General features: G+C 38.6%; 1 protein-coding gene across 1 annotated transcript in view; it reads right to left on the bottom strand.

Annotated features, from left to right (window-relative positions):
* Positions 1-14,109, bottom strand: part of KCNQ5 (potassium voltage-gated channel subfamily Q member 5) — a 260,391-nt gene that overhangs the window by 229,691 nt on the left and 16,591 nt on the right. The gene's annotated exons all lie outside the window — the stretch shown is intronic.

The following is a 14,109-nucleotide window of genomic DNA, read 5'->3' as shown; positions in this document are numbered from 1 at the left end:
GATCAGAAAGAAAATGTTTGGCTCTGAGCTTTGTGGTGAAACACAAATGTCTAGAGAAAGCAAACCACAGGACAATTTGACTAAGACATTACCCCTCAGCATTACTTCCATAGTAATAGGACAAATTGCAAAAACAAAACAAATTGCATCCTGCCCTCTGCTTTAGCATAAGGCAGGGTGGGGGACAACCCAAGATATAATACTATCACAAAGTATCAGCTGAAAAAATGAATATTGTACAAAACAGAAAAAACAAACAAACCTGAATTAAAATTTGGTGTAGGATACTAAACTAGTATATTACTAGGCATATTTCTGCAAGTTTCTGCCTTTCAGATTTTTTTTCATCGAATTCTGAAATTATAACCTGCTCAACTAAAAAGCCCTCATAACCTTCCATCTTCTCATCAGGTTGCTAGTCTCATAAAAGACTATCAGCATGGCCATTTGATAGTATGAGCTATTATGAGGGATTTATTTTTTCCTACCTTTTCCTGAATATCCAGAACAAATTAATATTTAAAGATAGCTAATATTTGCAGAATGCTAGCTTGTTTTTTCCCCCTTGTTTTCATATACAATTAGATTAGAGAAAGCTTTCAAGAAACCTGCCCTGTGGCAAGGTCTGCCAAGCCACCGTGAGTGCCACAGCCCTCCCTGCAAACAGAGACCTAAGAGATACACAGGAACCAGAGAAGTAAATTAAGATGGTTTGGATTCCTAGACTAGAGATTTGTTTCTGATTTTGTTCCATGCTGTAGAAAACACCATGCAAGAAAGCTGCCACATGAAGAAGCAAGGCAAAGCAACAGAGCAGGATATAAAGACAGATTGCACATTTCTGGTTACAAGTATTTGGTTTAAAACCTGTATTGTTGGAACATGCAGGTAATGTGCTTTTAATTCAATTAATTCATGTTTGTAGATTATGAATTATGTGCCGCCTTTGGGCAGAGATCACCTCCAGAGCTTTCATTACAGGTTCTGTCAATTTCAAAGCATCTCAATCCAGCAAGACACACAATGATGGTTAAAATCACTGCTGATGGTTAAAATCTTTAATTATCAGATAGCAGGGGGACCTTTGTACTCCTCACTGATTAAAACATTGCCTTGTAATGAAATGGCTCTCAGTGCAGCCTTTAATGGCAAAATCTTTCATACGCACCTTGTTAAGCTACAGAGGAAGGTAATTTAATGGCACAGCTCAAAGCCAAGAGGAAGGAAAGGAAACAATAAGGTGATTATATCAAACACCTAACTTGTAAAACTGACCCTGTGCATTTTAAAAAGTCATGCCATCAATGAAGAAGCAAAAGTTTCCACACAGTAGCACAGATTACAAATATACACCTACCACTCATGCCCACAACACCTGGAACATTATCCAGAGATCCAGAAGTCCTTTGCTGTACTCTGATTTGTGCCTTCTTACATGTCATTTACTTTGTTTCACACTGATCCAAACCTAAGTCAAGGGCAGAAGGGTAGCAATACACAGCTTCCCTCTACACTTGCTTTTGAACATGTGTTTTCAGTGTTCTACAAGAAACACCACTAGTGGCATCAGCTACTGACGGAGAGGTAATTGAGATGAACTAGAAGTAATGTGACAAGCACCTAGATTCATTCTCCTTTTAAAAAGGATATAAAACTATACAACAAAATCCCTGCTTTTAAAAATGGAAGGAACGCCTTAATATTCTACAGCAACTGTTTCAAGAATCTTCATCAAAATCTAAATTAATGCTTTTTTGTTGTCTTTAACCTAATCTCCCACCTGCTAAAAGAATAAGTATGTCTCAATAATTTTGCTATGATTATTTCTTTTTAAAATGTAATCATGCTAAAAAGAGAATTGAAATATGGGAAAATATTTTTCAATGTGACATTAAGGGCATGAGAAACAATGGCAACAAAGTTTTCAATTAAAAACTATATTTATCTTTAGAATATTATACGAGCTTCACTGTCTATTATTACAAAAAGATATTTTCTAAAGCAAAATAGTTTTCCAACCTCACAGTCTGCATTCATCACAGCATGTATCTACGTGACAGGTAGCACTATTTTTTCATTAATGTCAGTTTATGAACTCTACTGTAATTTGAACGTGTTCTTTCATAGTGCTAATCACTATGGCTTACAAAAACCTTCCGGCATGAGGTAAATGGCACGATTAACATTTATACAATTCAGCTTGGTATTTCTTCCCATGACATGAAATGTGAGTGTACTGTCATTGTCATTTGTTTTTTTCATTATGTATGGCCTTTTTATAGAACTAGGTGATTTTCCATAATGTGAAAACAATGTGGTTATCTGCATATAACTTAAGACAATGCAAACATGCCAGTTGGCTGTATGTTCCTATAAGAAAAAAGTGGGAATTTCTGTTTTTATTTCTCATGACTTTGAGTCATTTTCACTATTTAAAATTTATATGGTGTGATCAGTATTTAATGGGGGTCAGTAAGAAAGAAGACAGAAGAAAGAAGACTCTTTAGCAGGGTCTGTTGTGACAGAACAAGGGGAAACGGCTTCAAACTAAAATAGGAAAGATCTCGATAGGACGTAAGGAGTAAGTTTTTTACAATAAGGCTGATGAGGCTCTCGATCAAGTCGCCCAGAGAGGTAGTGGATGCCCCATCCCTGGAGACATTCAGGGCCAGGCTGGACCAGACCCTGGGCAACCTGATCTGTTGGTGCCCTTGTTCATTGCAGGGGAGTTAAACTACATGACCTTTAAGGGTTCCTTCCAGCTCAAATGATTCTATGATTTTATGATTCTATGACCTGTGAGAACAAAAGGAAATAAATACCTCAGAGAAGAGAGCTACACATGCTGTCCTGGCACACCCAGACTACATGAGAACATACAGTGACAGCTTTTAGTAGTTCATGTCTTTATTTATTGAGACAGTAACTGCTTCCAATTATCACTAAACACCGTTACATCTAATGAGCTATGGAGAAGTGCTAGCCCAATCACGCAGAACTAATGGGACAGAGGAGGATATGCAGTCACCATGGGCTCTGAAAGCAACTGTGCATCTTGGCAAGGACCTACTGGAGTCTACCTGACCCTGGCATGGTTCTCCAGCAGCACTTTTTATGCTCTTTGCCTGCTCACCATCAAGTGAGCTATGCTGCTATCTTTCAAGAATTATAAATGGACTGTTAGGTGTGTTGTAGCTCATAACAGGTATTCATTTCAACACAGGGTTTTAAGCCCACTTTTGGGAAAGAGGAGCCCTGAGTTCCAATGTCCCCAAGCTGTGGCTCACATCAGTTTCTCCTCACTGTGGGCTCTTTCACAGTGCTCAGAACTTGCTGCCTGCCACCAAAATGATGCTAATGTGCGGAGCTCCCTCTGTAACTCCAGGGTAATTTTCTCCATACCCACCTTTGCTAAGCAGCCACATCCAATTTCTTCAGTGGACACCCAGATAAGATACACAGCAAGTCTCTTCTCAGCCAAGTGATGCTCATAAAAGCTGGCATTATTACCATAGATAGCACTAAATCACATTTAAAATACCCAACCACTGACTACTAAAGCAATGACACCATGAAAATGAGGTGGAAAGAAAAATATGTGAATCAATAAGAGGGAAAAGAAATGCCTTTGGTGAATATCAGAAAGGAGAGAAATCAAAGAGAAAGTACAAACACTGAAATCTAGGGTTGCAAACACTAAAAAAAAAAAATATATATATATATATATATATATATATTCAGTGTGACTCTTGACCACTAAATACCCTGCTTGCTTTATGAGCCAGAAAACAGCTAGAATGTATGTGGTACAAGACGTGTGTAACACCTTCCACGTTTCAAAAGACAAAGCATGTCTGGAACACGTGGAAACTTCCATGATGACAAAACGTAGACTGGAAGTGAAGCACTCAGAAAGATTTCAAATTTTAAAGAGGTGAACTTAAGAAACTGCTTTACGGCTTTTGGTAATTAACTTCATAACGTAGTACACCTGGTGAGGAGACATAGCAGGGAGAGCTCCCACCAGCAAGATAGGAAGGTGAGGGACATCACTCTGCACCATGAATGCAACACTTTCTCTATTTAAAGGAGCAAATCAAACCCAGGAAAAGCATCCTAAACACTCTGCCTCTGCACAACCATTGGCTAGCTGTCAGTGTACAATTCTACCTGCGTTCAGCAGGTCTATCAATAGCAGAATTCTGGTGTCCCAAATATCCACTGCTCTGGTATATGAAATAGCTGCTATTAGTGCAACATGCATATATTTTTAATCAAACTGAACTTCTTTTCCTTGTTGTTTTCTATATTCACTGTGCTTGGAGCTTCAAGCCAGATCTGCAAACTTAGTTCAAATTTTCTTTAAACAGTTTTAGCCGTTACTTAGTAAAGACTTACAGTCCACTATTTCAACTCCTGGAATTACACTGACTACTCTGAAGTAAGTTCTTTGATCGAGGTTGCCAGAAGGCCAGCACGGCCAAGAGAAATAAAACACAAAGTATGTCATACACCCAATGCAAGTCTATTTTGGTTATTGCCAAATACAGTGTGTCACAAAGCACATTTTTCCTCTCACATCACCTAACTTTATTTCCTGTTAATATATATGAACAGGCAACATAGCCTTCTTTGAATGGATCTTTCTCCATCTGTGACCCAAAAACATATAAATTATATCAAGTGTTATGCAACAGTGTTCATTTTCTTCTATTAACAAACTGTAAATTGTAATCTCCATGATCTCCACTGATGCAGTGCCATAAACCAGACTCTCTACACAATGGTTTTTGATTCTGGCAAACACTTTGCAGACATCAGTAATGTAAGGACTGCAAGTATTTCAGCATATATAATCTAGTTCAAAAATGTCATTCAAATCACGCTATTCTTAAAATAATTGATTTACCTTGAGATGCTCAGGAGCAAATAGTTTCTTCTGCCTATGTCATTGTCATTTACAAAAATCTGGACAACTCTTCTTCCCCAAGTTTCCACAGCTGGAATTTGGGTTTAGGCTCTCAAAATGCTGGCCATGGAGACACACATGGCTCTCTCCAGAGAGACAGCTCTCTGAACAATTATCTTCATGTTTTATGGACTACCAGCCCTGACCCTTGCCTACTTCAAAGATGTTTTGCTCCTAGGGAACCAAGAAAGAACAATGTCCCAGGCCAGTGTACTACCAAGCCCTTTCACATAATTATAGAATGGTTTGGGTTGGAAGGAACCATTATGATCATTTAGTTCCAACCTTCCTGCGATAGGCAAGGACATCTTCCTCTAGACTAGCTTGCTCAGAGCCCAGCCTGCAGCCTCAGGCTGCTTCATCCAGCCTGGCTTGAATGCTTCCCGGGAATAATCTGCATGTTAGCATGACAAGCTTGCAAAAACCCTCTAGAAAGTTCACACAGCACACACAGATGTTAGGCACATAATTCATATACTAATAACACTTTGTCTTCCCTTTCCTACCTGTATTACAAATAAAATAAAATGCCTTGTTTCAAATTTCACATCACTTTTCACAGAATCACAGAATCACAGAATTGTAGGGGTTGGAAGGGACCTCCAGAGATCATTGAGTCCAACCCCCCTGCCAAAGCAGGTTCCCTACAGCAGGTCGCACAGGTAGGCATCCAGGCAGGTCTTGAACATCTCCAGAGAAGGAGACTCCACCATCTCCCTGGGCAGCCTGTTCCAGTGCTCCGTCACCTCACTGTAAAGAAGTTCTTGCACACATTTGTGCAGAACTTCCTATGCTGCAGTTTCCGGACGTTTCCCCTTGTCCTGTCTCCACTCACCTCTGAAAAGAGTTCGGCCTCGCCATTCTGCCCCCCACACCTCAGATATTTATAGACCTGGATCAGGTCCCCTCTCAGTCTTCTTTTCTCAAGACTTTTCCCTCTACAGCACAACCAGAATGGAATACTGTGTAAACAAGAGTTCTGAACATGCAAATATGATTTATTCTAACAAAATTAGACATAACTGTAACATTACACTGATGCTAAGACAGGAATCTTCATCTGGCATTCTAGATGCCATAAATTCAGAATTTTACTCTAAATAAAAAAGTGGGAGTTTTAAGAAATGATTAACAGCAGCTCCACATTTTTTTTTGTATTTGCAAGACAAATTTCTTTGGAAGTCCACAAACTTTTTATAATCATTGGAAACTTCTAGGTATAGAAACATATGAAATGTTAACTGACAATAATAAATTATATTGGCATACGTTTACAGTATTTAAAGCATTTTAAAATGGGCAAAAAACCATTTTTTTCAATTTACAAATGTACATAGATATGAATTGCATTCATTCACAGCATACTTTAATGACTTTTCTTACCACATTTTATCAAGATACGCTTTCTCATACAACCTCTCTTGTACTTCCTGTCTTCAGAAAGAGACACTATTGCATTTTTGCTGGCACAAAAACAACCGTTACTCTCAAGCTTGTGGAAAAGTGGCTTCATTCCCAATTCTAATTTCAGAGTGGAACTGATTATGACTGGGTTATGAACCCATATCCTATAGAGAGCCAATAAAAACACAAATAGGAAAAAAAGTTTTTATAAAGAATTTTATAATAATATTTTTAATAGAATTTTGCTGACATTTTGCAGTTTTGCTAGAATGTTTACAACTATACAAATCTTGGAAACTTAAAAGGGTTGCAAACTTAAACTTCTTGCACATTTTCTGCTCATAAGAGATTTGGCATTTACATAAGGTTTTTAGACATTGTTTTTACCCTTCAAAAATCATCATTATCTAGGAAATAATTCTTGACAAAACAATGTATGCTCTTTCATTGATTTGGTTTTTTTTTTTCCAGTATGCCTAAAATGCTGCTAGCCAGCTTGTTAAAACGCCAATACTCTCTTATAAAAATGATGAGGGAACTATATGCAGGATAAAAAAGGAATGCCAGGCATTTGTTCTTAGTTGTTTGCTTTTCATCTTCATTTCAGACAGACAATAATGTTGTTTCTATATTCAGAGAAAAATGCACAAAAGCATACTCTTTTGAGTTCTGTCCTCTCCAGCCAGGCCCGTCAACAACATCTTGATAAAAATGGCACTCCAGTTTCCACATAACTTTAGTTTGTAACCTGTCTGCCTATAACTTTTTCCCATCCTGTCAATTTGTGACAAGATGGAGGGTTTTTTGTGTGCCAGAAACAGATATCACCTAACTCATTTGACAACATTTTTAGCCACTGTGTAGGTAACATTTAAACAAGGAGCTCAGAAGGGGAATGGGTCTTACATTGTCTGTCTCCACAGGATTCAGCACATGGAGATGTGGCTGAATTGAAACACTAAGGGCACAGGGTAGGATGAAGCAAATATACTGCTGTTTTTCCAGCTCCAGGTATGTGAATTATCTCAGCCAAGACTTAGATTTAATTTACCCTTGAAATTTAGAATTGAATTCATTTATACACTTCACCTTCTGTATGCTCATATACTTTCAATCTTTCTATTTCTGCTAATCAGCCAAAGTGCGTACCTAAAACTGATTTCTATGGCATTCGGTCGGTCTGGATTATTGTTACGTGCCTTTTATTTGACACAATTAGCTTTAATTTCACCTACTGCTTTTGTAGGTATTTCTGTAATACTGCCACTAGTTTTGTAGACACAAGCTTTAGTTTTGAGCTCTCCCCACAGTTTGAGCTCGAGCAACCAAAAACAACAAAACAAAAATGAGAAAAAATGCATTTCTCAGCATTACAAACCAGCAATAGAAAATAAGCATTTAAAATCATCATTTTCCTGAAAGCCATGAAATAAAACAAACAAAAAACAAAACCAAACAAAGCCATCTGGGTTGGAACCTTCTTTTGCCACCAATATCTGATTTTCTTTGCCAGTATTCTCTGATTGCAAATGGTATCACAAGGACTAACACCAATGTGCACAATCTTGCTGAAAATTTAACTGAGAGATGCTACTACCTGAATGAAGTGGACTACTGTATTTTCTGGGCTTTCTCCATAGTCTCCATATAGTCTCAAGTATTTTTCCAATCTAAGTTAAGGTACTTCTCACAGTAGGGTTGTATCAACTCCCTAAGGAGTAAGGGAGTTTCTGGAAGCTTTTGAAAGTGCAAAGCCCCTTCTCTCTTACATCCACCCCATAAATCTGGCTGTGTCCAAGCCGTGCCCTGTACTCTACTTTCCTGGCATCCTCTCTGTTTGTTCACTCTTTGGAGCCCAGCGGGCACCCAGTTTATTTATTTTCTTTGGATGACACTTCTAAATGTTGGCAACTCTGTGCAAAGCACTATCATTGCTTAACATCAACACCTCTCCAAGCTGGTAAAGGGAAAAGGGTGTGATTTCTCATCTTCATATTTATCACCCTTTTTTGTCCACAGGGATTAAGCAGCAAGCAGATGGGTGGAAGTATCAAATGCTTTACCTTTCCAGGAAAGCTCTCATACAACAGGAATGCTGTTGTCATTCACGGTGGAAAGACCTGAAGTGAAACCTAAACAACATGCCTACGCTAATATGTTCTGATTTGCATTTCATTTCAGGTGATAGTTGATACAGAGGACTTGTCTTTTCCTTGTCTTCACGTGGGCAAACCAAGCACATTCCCAAGAAATGCCATGTCAACTTGAACTGTTACTGTATGCTCCTGGGAATGCAGTCATTTGAGTTCTCTTGAGTAACAGATGAGTTAGCAATGAGATTTTAGCTGGATTCTTATGGAAAAAAGGTTTATGCAACCAGGTTGCTTGTGTGCATGCTTGTCTGCTCCAACCTCAACACAAACCAACTTTCAACATGGCAGAGGATTTCAATTAGACTTCATAGGGGATGGAATACACAAAAAATGTTGCTCTCACATGTTTAATGAAAACGGGTGAACTGGCAGATGAAAGAAACTATGTGGAAATCTGTGCCGCAGAAAAGGCACAGCACGCAACATGAGAAATGCAGAGGATAGAAACCTTCCGGATGCCAACACTGAAGGAAAAAGCTTCAAGCTGAGCTCTGACCATCTTAAGAAACCAAAGCAGGAAATGAATCCAGAAACGCAATTCCAAGTTTTACTATTTCCGCTGCTCAGCAAGTTACTTGATAATTAAAATCACACCAATTCTCCACTCACACAGCAGCCCAGCATTTTTTTACTAGCTAGCTTTATAAGCAAGGAACAGGACTTGGAGAACAGGGTAACCAATGCCCTCTTGGAGCCAGCCAACAAATAGCAAGCTGTCAGGCTGTCAAATACCCTTGCAAAATGTGAGGCAACAACCGCCTTAAAATTGCCGTAAACAGTGCAGCAGAAACACCTGCCTGCCGCTAAGCGGGCTCACCACAATGCCACTTCCTGCCAAGCTGGGCAGTAGGCCTTGTTTTGCATTTGCCTGGCACTTCCAGGAACTCCAGGGGCCTCAGCAACCAACTCCAACTGCATTTCAATACATTCTGCATGTTTTGCATTTTATAAAAATTAACCCACGCAGCCCCTGTAGCAATCTCAAATCACCGATGGCGATATCCAGCACTGGCTCCCAACCCGAACTTTAAAAAACAGGTATCCTAATGTTGTCAGCTGTGCCTCACTGCCTCCTCACACACAGAGAGTGAGGACTCTCAGGAAGTGAGTGAGAAGAGTCACACATCCCAGAGTTCAGCAATTTTGTTTTCATGGTGAAATCTGGGGAGCTGGTGTCAAGGAGCTCCAGGCTACTCCATAGAGAACTTTCCCCAGAGACCAAACGTAGAAACTATGGAAATGGCCTGGGTCACGCTGTTTCCAGCACATTGCATATTTTCATGTCCATCAAAACAAGTTTATTTAAAGTACAAAATATTCAAGACCTGGACTACACACAATAAAAATCCCACAGAAATTAAGAGAAAATTCTGAACATTTTTCAATTATAATTTTAATTAATGGAAATATCAAGAGCAGAATCTTTCATAAATTATGTGACTTCAAAGAAACCTATGGAAACATGGATCTCCAAACTTCCAGCCACCGAATTTGTGGGTACCTGCTCAGCCTGCCTGCTGCTTAATCCACAGTAGATAAGTTCACTAGAGACACACAAATGGAAAAAGCCAGAAACACGGGACCTGAGCAAGAAGCTGGACAACAGAACAGGCAGGTGGGCAAAGCATAAAGCAAAGCAGTATGGACATGGCAGCTGTCTGATCCCCTGCACTTCCAATGCAACAGGGCCAATAGGTTCCTGTGCCATTTCCTTGCAGTCCTCCTAACGAAGTGACCCATAACTGAGATTATAAGGCTTGTGATAATAAAAATTGCCAAAGATTATTTTCCCAGAACTCAAAACTGAATGATGCTTGATTGGTATTTCAAAACATAACATCAAAAAAATAATAAATCACCAAATCTACAGCTTTTAGGTTATTTTCTTGATCCAAGAAATACACACTACAGCAGGACCTGGCAGTAAAAACATAAGAACATTTAAGGGCACATTTTTGTATGAGTATTTTTTATGTCGAAAGCATAGCTTCAAAAAACTCCTTCATGTTTAAATATGTGACTGCTTTAAATGAAAAGTTAGTGCTTGCTGCACTGGCTTCTCAAGCTGTTATTTTATGCCTTAAGCCAAATTTAAAAGAAGCAACCCCAGAGTGTAACATCAGCTTGTCTTCACTTACAGCCTTGTTTCATTTGCATTCTTTCAACAAGGAGCCGTGAAACATTAAGCAACCTGAATAATATTTCTGACTTGTAACAGCAACTTGGATGTCAATTATCCTCTGATTACTCACATTACAACAAGGCTTCTTTATCTTAAAAGTATTCTGAGTGCAGATAAAATTAAATGAGTTAAAAGTACTACCATTAAACACAAAAATACTATTACACTCATCATTTATAAGTCCAAACATATTGTATATTTATGTAAAGTCCATAGATACTGTAATCAGTAGCTGGACCAGGTGTTTTTCATTAGAAGTCTTTAAGATAAAACACCATGGTAGAAAAATAATTAAACATTGATATAGAATTACATATGAAGGGAATCATCCACCTTTTTCTTTCTTTTTTTCTTTTTTTTTTTTTTTTTTTTAACTGTGTGCTAGAGAATTGAGTACATTTCTAAAACATTATTTAGGTACGCAAAGCTTCAGGCAGAAGCACACTAATAACGTATGGAGGAATGAGGTCCTGCTGGGACTTCCACACCAACAGTGGGATTGAAGGAGGAGCCCAGATGAGCCAGCACAATGGCAGCTGGCTTGCTAAAGGTTTGCAAATATTGATCGTTCCACAGTATAGAGCTACACTTGCAGTAATGAGGGATAAGACCTGTGCCTTGATAACAGTGAAAGCAAAAGCCAGTGTCATTGATATACACTGCGAGCCATACTGTGTGCTGCAGCCAGCAGGGACACTGGTTATTAGGCTCTGCTGCAGGACACAATAGTATGATCCTTGGCTCCCTTACAACAAGGGCATTGGAAAACACTAGGATGCAAATTGAAAGTATTACTAAGAACATAGAAGTCTAAGTCTAAAAGAGGGTGAAATGTATGCTTACACATACAGTTTCCATGGTTTTAAATCACAGTGCTCTTGCTCACCAAGTTTCAGAAGCCACCCCCCATTCATCAACCTTTTTGCATTTCTGGAGAGCTGAAGGGAGACGATGAAAGGTTAAAGCTAGGAGTCTGGCTGAAAAATTCTTTAACAACTTCTGAAGTTTTAGCGCAGCATTCATCAATATTTCTACTCTCTCTCCACCTTTCAGATTCTCAGCTCTATTTTGTACTATTAATACTGAACTATGCTCCTCGGAGTACCATCCAGACCAAAGAAATCTTTCTGTTAGAGTATCAGCCTTCCTTTGTGAATGCATGAAAAACACACTAAGAACTCTCTACTAGGAGACCCCCTGCTTTTCTGCACATTGGTCATCTGCAAAGAGAAGAGGGGGAGTGAAAAAGGGAAGCTGGATGGAGAATGAAATTGGATGGAGAATGAAGATGGCTGGGAAATTTTAGCAAAACTTTCTCCTGAAAGAGAGATTCAAAAGCGTCAAAAGCTTTCATCAAACAGAAGCAATTGATTTTCTTCTTCCTTCAGAGGAACATCGAGGAGTCCATGAAGCCCTTTGATAATTTCAGGTGGAAAAGTCTTAGTGAAGTTAGGCTCAACACACTTTTTAAAAAAGTACAAAATGGATAATACTGAAGCATAGCATTTGTCTAAGTCATGCTCTTACACTCAATTTGAGAAACAGTGGAAGCCACCTCACTGTAGTTGGGATGGAGTTTTTTAAATTCCACATTTCCACAATGCAAAATCCACTCTCTGTCAGCATTGGCTAGTAATCTCCCCTTCTACACTATGTATCAGCACGCACCCCAAAGGCAGCTATAGGTACTTTTGAGTATGCTTATATGGCTTAGGAGAAAGGCAGGAAGAGGTCTCTCAGATACTCTGTTTCTGAACATCAAAATTAAGCCTGGTTACAATTTAGGGAACAGTTTATCTTTGAGAATGACATTAAATGGATGTAGTTGCCACAGATCTGCTCTTGTCATCCTACAGCATAAACCATACGCACACAACTATCAGACACAACCATACATTACTCACTAGTCATAAATCATATTATTTAAGTTCCACACTAAAAAAACACAAACACGAACACCATTCTGGTGGGCTGCAATAGTCCTCCATTTCTTTCGGATACCTGGGACCAAACAAACCCCACCAGACTATGTAAAAAGGTTAGTGGGCCACCATGTCATGTCTAGAAGAGGCCCACAGCCAGGTACAAGGTAGGACAGATGCAATCTGTCAGTTATGGAGTAAGTTGATTATCCGGTGTGGAAAGGAAAAAGCACTACTTCATTTTGTGATCGGGAGCTGCTGTGTTCAACAGCACCTTCGTACAAACATATATATGCACATACAAATAAAGCCTCTAATTGTATGGGTGCATGCTAAGGTGGTTCTGCATTTTGTTGCAATCGATTCACTCAGTGCTTCTACCACTGGAGGGAGTTAATTCTGGTCTGCATTCCGCATGAAGCATAACAGAGCACATACATTAAGCCACAGTTAAAGACACTCATACAGCACCGGCACACCTAGCCACTGTATGCCTGGTAGATCAAAAGAAAAACAACATCAGAAATGCCCATTTCAAAAGATACACAGCAAGGGATAAATACTCCCTCACATCAGTATTATTTTAAGAAACTTACTGTGTATGATTTTCAAAATGATATCTTTATAAAAAGTAGTGGAAAGATTTCCTCCATTTTTAAAAATAAACCAAGAAACCACAGCAATTTCCTGAAATTTCAGCTTCAGCTTTACACTTCTGTTCCTTGTGGCTCCAGTGTTAATTTGTTTTTCCATTCTTGATAACTAAGATGCTGTTCATAATATTTAATGAATTTTCAGGAACACATTTACCTCTGTTATCTATTTAACCAGACTATAAAATTTATTTTAAATTAATGAAATTTAATTACCTAGCATTCACTATTTAATACAGTTCTGTTGCGTATTTATGTTAAATGGTGTATTTTCAATGTTAATTCTATGTAATTAAAATTATAACCTTAATTGTACATAAGGTTTGGACAGGGCCCTCGGTAAGATGCTGCAACTGTTGGTTAGCCCTGAAGTGGTCAGGCAGATGGACTACATGACCTCTGAAGTTCTCTATTCCTACTATTCTATTTCTATTACTAAAAATGAAGCAGATAAAGCAACGGTAGAAAGATAAATCTATAAATAGATACTGGTTTCTACCTGGTTCTCTTAGGAGGCAATATTTTCAGGACATGGAGGTGTGTGATTCTGAGCTGTGAGAATTGATATATTTCTTATATTTCAAATAAATCAATATTATAAACTGCTCTGCTTAATTGCTTACAGGTGTATCTCAATTAAAACCCATGAGGATTTTACTCCATTATTTACACACAAGTAATTAAGCACATAATCACATTTCAAGCAGCTTAGACTCAAACTTCTATGGAGCCTTAGACTCCTAATAAAAAGAAATATTTATTTCATATCATTTTCAGTAAGACACTTCTAGTTAAATCACTTCCCTCTGCTGGGGACAGACCCAAA

Source organism: Centrocercus urophasianus, unplaced genomic scaffold (assembly GCF_019232065.1).
Source record: "Centrocercus urophasianus isolate 14NV4802_14NV808 unplaced genomic scaffold, USGS_Curo_1.0 seq_10, whole genome shotgun sequence".
Lineage (NCBI taxonomy): Eukaryota > Metazoa > Chordata > Aves > Galliformes > Phasianidae > Centrocercus > Centrocercus urophasianus.
This window is presented reverse-complemented; position numbering and strand designations above follow the sequence as displayed.